Consider the following 6756-nt stretch of genomic DNA (forward strand, 5'->3'; position numbering starts at 1 on the left):
AGTAATAGGGGTTGCAACAATTTCGGCAGATAATTTAGAAAGAAAGGGTCCAGATTGTTTAGCCCGGCTGATTTGTAGGGGTCCAGATTTTGCAGAACATCAGCTGACTGGATTTGGGAGAAGGAGAAATGGGGAAGGCTTGGGCGAGTTGCTGTGGGGGGTGCAGGGCTGTTGACCGGGGTAGGGGTAGCCAGGTGGAAAGCATGGCCAGCCGTAGAAAAATGCTCATTGAAATTCTCAATTATAGTGGATTTATAGTGGCGTTTCCTATCCTCCAGCTGGGAGGAGGTGCTCTTATTCTCCAAGGACTTTACAGTGTCCCAGAACTTTTTTGAGTTTGTGTTGCAGGAAGCAAATTTCTGCTTGAAAAAGCTAGCCTTGGCTTTTCTAACTGCCTGTGTATATTGGTTTCTAACTTCCCTGAAAAGTTGCATATCACGGGGGCTGTTCGATGCAAATGCAGAACGCCACAGGATGTTTTTGTGTTGGTTAAGGGCAGTCAGGTCTGGAGAGAATCAAGGGCTATATCTGTTCCTGGTTCTTAATTTCTTGAATGGGGCATGCTTATTTAAGATGGTGAGGAAGGCATTTAAAAAAAATAACCAGGCATCCTCTACTGAAGGGATGAGGTCAATATCCTTCCAGGATACCCGGGCCAGGTCGATTAGAAAGGCTTGCTCACTGAAGTGTTTCAGGGAGCGTTTGACAGTGATGAGTAGAGGTCGTTTGACCGCTGACCCATTACGGATGCAGGCAATGAGGCAGTGATCACTGAGATCTTGGTTGAAAACAGCAGAGGTGTATTTAGAGGGCAAGTTGGTTAGGATGATATCTATGAGGGTGCCTGTGTTTACAGCTTTGGGGTGGTACCTGGTAGGTTCATTGATAATTTGTGTGAGATTGAGGGCATCAAGCTTAGATTGTAGGATGGCTGGGGTGTTAAGCATGTCCCAGTTTAGGTCACCTAGCAGCACGAGCTCTGAAGATAGATGGGGGGCAATCAGTTCACATATGGTGTCCAGAGCATAGCTGGGGGCAGAGGGTGGTCTATAGCAGGCGGCAATGGTGAGAGACTTGTTTTTAGAGAGGTGGATTTTTAAAAGTAGAAGTTCAAATTGTTTGGGTACAGACCTGGATAGTAGGACAGAACTCTGCAGACCAGATACAATGCTATATCATAGTAAACAAATTGACAACAGACTTTCAGCACGCATATAGGGAAGGACACTCAACAAGCACGGCACGGCACTTAAACAAATGACTGATGATTGGCTGAGAGAAACATAATCCAGGTAGAAGCAGGAATTCCCAGGGTAGCTGTTTAGGCCCCTTGCTTTTTCAATTTTTACAAACAACATGTCACTGGCTTTGAGTAAGGCCAGTGTGTCTATGTATGAGGATGACTCAACACTATACACGTCAGCTACTACAGCGACTGAAATGACACTTAAAGAGCTGCAGTTAGTTTCAGAATTGGTAGCAAGGAATAAGTTAGTCCTAGTTATTTCCAAAACTAAAAGCATTGTATTTGGGACAAATCATTCACTAAACCCTAAACCTCAACTACATCTTGTAATGAATAATGTGGAAATTGAACAAGTTTAGGTGACTAAACTGCTTGGAGTAACCCTGGATTGTAAACTGTCACGGTCAAAACATATCGATACAATAGTAGCCAAGATGGGGAGAAGTCTGTCCATAATAAAGCGCTGCTCTGCCTTCTTAACAACACTATCAACAAGGCAGGTCCTACAGGACTGTTCAGTCGTGTGGTCAGGTGCCACAAAGAGGGACTTGGGAAAATTGCAGTTGGCTCAGAACAGAGTAGCACGGCTGGCCCTTAAAAGTACATGGAGAGCTAACATTAATGACATGCATGTCAATATCTCTTATAGCTAAAAGTGGAAGAGAGCTTGACTTAATCATTACTTGTTTTTGTAAGAGGTGTTGACAAGCTGAAGGTACCGAGCTGTCTGTTTAAAATACTAGCACACAGCTCAGACACCCATGCATACACCACAAGACATGCCACCAGAGGTCTCTTCACAGTCCCCAAGTCCAGAACAGACTATGGGAGGTGCACAGTACTACATAGAGCCATGACTACATGAAACTCTATTCCACATCAGGTAACTGATGCAAGCAGTTGAATCAGATTTAAAAAGCAAGTAAAAATACATCTTATGGAACAACGGGGACTGTGAAGTCTTGCTATTGTTGTTTTACTGCTGCTCTTAAATTACTTCTTACTTTTATTTCTTATTCTTATCCGTATTTTTTTAAACTGCATTGTTGGTTAGGGGCTCGTAAGTAAGCATTTCACTGTAAGGTCTACACCTGTTGTATTTGGCACATGTGACTAATACAATTTGATTTGATTTGATTTGAGATCAATGTTAAAGTCAAGTCACGACGTGATTATTCAATCACAACTAGGATGTTGCTGGGCCCAGTGCAGGCAGTGTGGTCCCCTGTTCTTCTGGTCCCAGTGCTGTGGTAAAGGATGCTAGGCTTAGCATAGACAGCTCAGAGGTGAGTGCGGTGGAGGTAGGAAGAAAACAGACATTCAGATGTACTGCCAGTTCCTTAATATGTTGGCTCTATATGTAATAGCGATTAACACTTAGGTGTCATGCCCTGATCTGTTTCACCTGTCCTTTTGATTGTCTCCACCCCCCCCCCCTCCCCAGGTGTCACCAATCTCCCCCATTATCCCCAGTGTATTTATACCTGAGTTCTCTGTTTGTCTGTTGCCAGTTCATTGTGTTTTGTCAAGCCTACCAGCGTTTTTCCCTTTGCTCCTCTCTCTCTCTCGATTGTTCCTGTTTTCTAGTTTCCCGGTTTTAACCTTTCCTGCCTGCCCTGACCCCGAGCCTGCCTGCTGTTCCGGTGCCTTACACCCTCTCTGGATTATTGATCCCTGCCTGCCTTGACCTGTCATTTGCCTGCCCTTGTTTAAAGATTCAACTTTTGTTTCTTCAACACTGTCTGCACCTGGGTCATACCTTCAAACGTGATATTAGGAGTGACAGACAGAGAGACAGATGTACTGCCAGTTCCTTAATATGTTGGCTCTATATGTAATAGCGATTAACACTTAGGAGTGACAGACATGGCGGTGATGTGGGCTAGCGTGGCTGAAATGCCAGGACTGAATTTTTGTCCCAGTCTGTCCCTGCTTGGTTTGCTTTATTTTTTTGTTGTGCACATGTATCCATGGAACACTAGATTCAAAGCAAATTAAAGTTGTCTTCAATCAAAAAAATGTATCAAATAATTTTATAGTGTTTGAAAAAAGTGTGATCTCTGGTTAAAGATAGTTTTGACATCCTCTCCATATATTAACCTATACAGCACAAACAGATCTGGGACCAGGCTTACTCCATGCCCATCTGTATATATATTAACCTATACAGCACAAACAGATCTGGGACCAGGCTTACTCCATGCCCATCTCCATATATTAACCTATACAGCACAAACAGATCTGGGACCAGGCTTACTCCATGCCCATCTCCATATATTAACCTACACAGCACAAACAGATCTGGGACCAGGCTAATATCCTTTTTTCACTCAATACCCTTATAGCTAGCCTACTTCACCAGCCAGCAGTACTGTATCATTTTAGTCATTTTAGTCTAAGGTTTTTGCAATGTAAGCTTAAGTTTCTGAACATTCGAGATGTGTAGTCCACTTGTCATTCCAATCTCCTTTGCATTAGCGTAGCCTCTTCTGTAGCCTGTCAACTATGTGTCTGTCTATCCCTGTTCTCTCCCCTCTGCACAGGCCATACAAACGCTTCACACCGCGTGGCCGCTGCCACTCTAACCTGGTGGTCCCAGCGCGCACGACCAACGTGGAATTCCAGGTCTCCGGCAGCCTTTGGAACTGCCGGTCTGCGGCCAACAAGGCAGAGTTCATCTCAGCCTATGCTACCCTCCAGTCCCTCGACTTCTTGGCGCTGACGGAAACATGGATTACCACAGATAACACTGCTACTCCTACTGCTCTCTCCACGTCTGCCCACGTGTTCTCGCAGAGCATCTGGCCAGCGGGGTGGTGGCACTGGAATCCTCATCTCTCCCAAGTGGACTTTCTCTCTTTCTCCCCTGACCAATCTGTCTATCGCCTCCTTTGAATTCCATGCTGTCACAGTTACCAGCCCTTTCAAGCTTAACATCCTTATCATTTATTGCCCTCCAGGTTCCCTTGGAGAGTTCATCAATGAGTTTGACGCCTTGATAAGTTCCTTTCCTGAGGATGGCTCACCTCTCACAGTTCTGGGTGACTTTAACCTCCCCACGTCTACCTTTGACTCATTCCTCTCTGCCTCCTTCTTTCCACTCTTCTCCTCTTTTGACCTCACCCTCTCACCTTCCCCCCCTACTCACATTGCAGGCAATACGCTTGACCTCATCTTTACTAGATGCTGTTCTTCCACTAATCTCATTGCAACTCCCCTCCAAGTCTCCGACCACTACCTTGTATCCTTTTCCCTCTCGCTCTCCTCCAACACTTCTCACTCTGCCCCTACTCGGATGGTATTGCGCCGTCGCAACCTTCGCTCTCTCTCTCCCGCTACTCTCTCCTCTTCCATCCTATCATCTCTTCCCTCTGCTCAAACCTTCTCCAACCTATCTCCTGATTCTGCCTCCTCAACCCTCCTCTCCTCCCTTTCTGCATCCTTTGACTCTCTATGTCCCCTATCCTCAGGGCCGGCTCGGTCCTCCCCTCCTGCTCCGTGGCTCGACAATTCATTGCGAGCTCACAGAACATTTTCCTCTCCTGTTTCTGCTGCTAAAGCCACTTTCTACCACTCTAAATTCCAAGCATCTGCCTCTAACCCTAGGAAGCTCTTTGCCACCTTCTCGTCCCTCCTGAATCCTCCTCCCCCTCCCCCCCTCCTCCCTCTCTGCGGATGACTTCGCCCACCATTTTGAAAAGAAGGTCGACGACATCCGACCCTCGTTTGTTAAGTCAAACGACACCGCTGGTCCTGCTCACACTGCCCTACCCTGTGCTTTGACCTCTTTCTCCCCTCTCTCTCCAGATGAAATCTCGCGTCTTGTGACGGCCAGCCGCCCAACAACCTGCCCGCTTGACCCTATCCCCTCTCTTCTCCAGACCATTTCCGGAGCCCTTCTCCCTTACCTCACCTCGCTCATCAACTCATCCTCATCCTTGACCGCTGGCTACGTCCCTTCCATCTTCAAGAGAGCGAGAGTTGCACCCCTTCTGAAAAAACCGACACTCGATCCATCCGATGTCAACAACTACAGACCAGTATCCCTTCTTTCTTTTCTCTCCAAAACTCTTGAACGTGCCGTCCTTGGCCAGCTCTCTTGCTATCTCTCTCAGAATTACCTTCTTGATCCAAATCAGTCAGGTTTCAAGACTGGTCACTCAACTGAGACTGCTCTTCTCTGTGTCACGGAGGCTCTCTGCACTGCTAAAGCTAACTCTCTCTCCTCTGCTCTCATCCTTCTAGACCTATCTGCTGCCTTTGATACTGTGAACCACCAGATCCTTCTCTCCACCCTCTCCAAGTTGGGCATCTCCGGCGAGGCCCATGCTTGGATTGCGTCCTACCTGACAGGTCGCTCCTACCAGGTGGCGTGGCGAGAATCTGTCTCCGCACCACGTGCTCTCACCACTGGTGTCCCCCAGGGCTCTGTTCTAGGCCCTCTCCTATTCTCGCTATACACCAAGTCACTTGGCTCTGTCATATCCTCACATGGTCTCTCCTATCATTTCTATGCAGACGACACTCAATTCATCTTCTCCTTTCCCCCTTCTGATAACCAGGTGGCGAATCGCATCTCTGCATGTCTGGCAGACATATCAGTGTGGATGACGGATCACCACATCAAGCTGAACCTCGGCAAGACGGAGCTGCTTTTCCTCCAGGGCAAGGACTGCCCGTTCCATGATCTCGCCATCACGGTTGACAACTCCATTGCGTCCTCCTCCCAGAGTGCTAAGAACCTTGGCGTGACCCTGGACAACACCCTGTCGTTCTCCACTAACATCAAGGCGGTGACCCGATCCTGTAGGTTCATGCTCTACAACATTCGCAGAGTACGACCCTGCCTCACACAGGAAGCGGCGCAGGTCCTAATCCAGGCACTTGTCATCTCCCGTCTGGATTACTGCAACTCGCTGTTGGCAGGGCTCCCTGCCTGTGCCATTAAACCCCTACAACTCATCCAGAACGCCGCAGCCCGTCTGGTGTTCAACCTTCCCAAGTTCTCTCACGTCACCCCGCTCCTCCGCTCTCTCCACTGGCTTCCAGTTGAAGCTCGCATCCACTACAAGACCATGGTGCTTGCCTACGGAGCCGTGAGGGGAACGGCACCTCCGTACCTTCAGGCTCTGATCAGTCCCTACACCCAAACAAGGGCACTGCGCTCATCCACCGCTGGCCTGCTGGCCCCCCTACCTCTGAGGAAGCACAGTTCCCGCTCAGCCCAGTTAAAACTGTTCGCTGCTCTGGCACTCCCTTGGTGGAACAAGCTCCCTCACGACGCCAGGACAGCGGAGTCAATCACCACCTTCCGGAGACACCTGAAACCCCACCTCTTTAAGGAATACCTAGGATAGGATAAAGTAATCCTTCTAACCCTCCCCCCCTTAAAAGATTTAGATGCACTATTGTAAAGTGGCTGTTCCACTGGATATCATAAGGTGAATGCACCAATTTGTGGATAAGAGCGTCTGCTAAATTACTTAAATGTAAATGTAGTACACTCCTTT

Source organism: Salmo trutta, chromosome 7 (genome assembly GCF_901001165.1).
Source record: "Salmo trutta chromosome 7, fSalTru1.1, whole genome shotgun sequence".
NCBI classification, from domain to species: Eukaryota; Metazoa; Chordata; class Actinopteri; order Salmoniformes; family Salmonidae; genus Salmo; species Salmo trutta.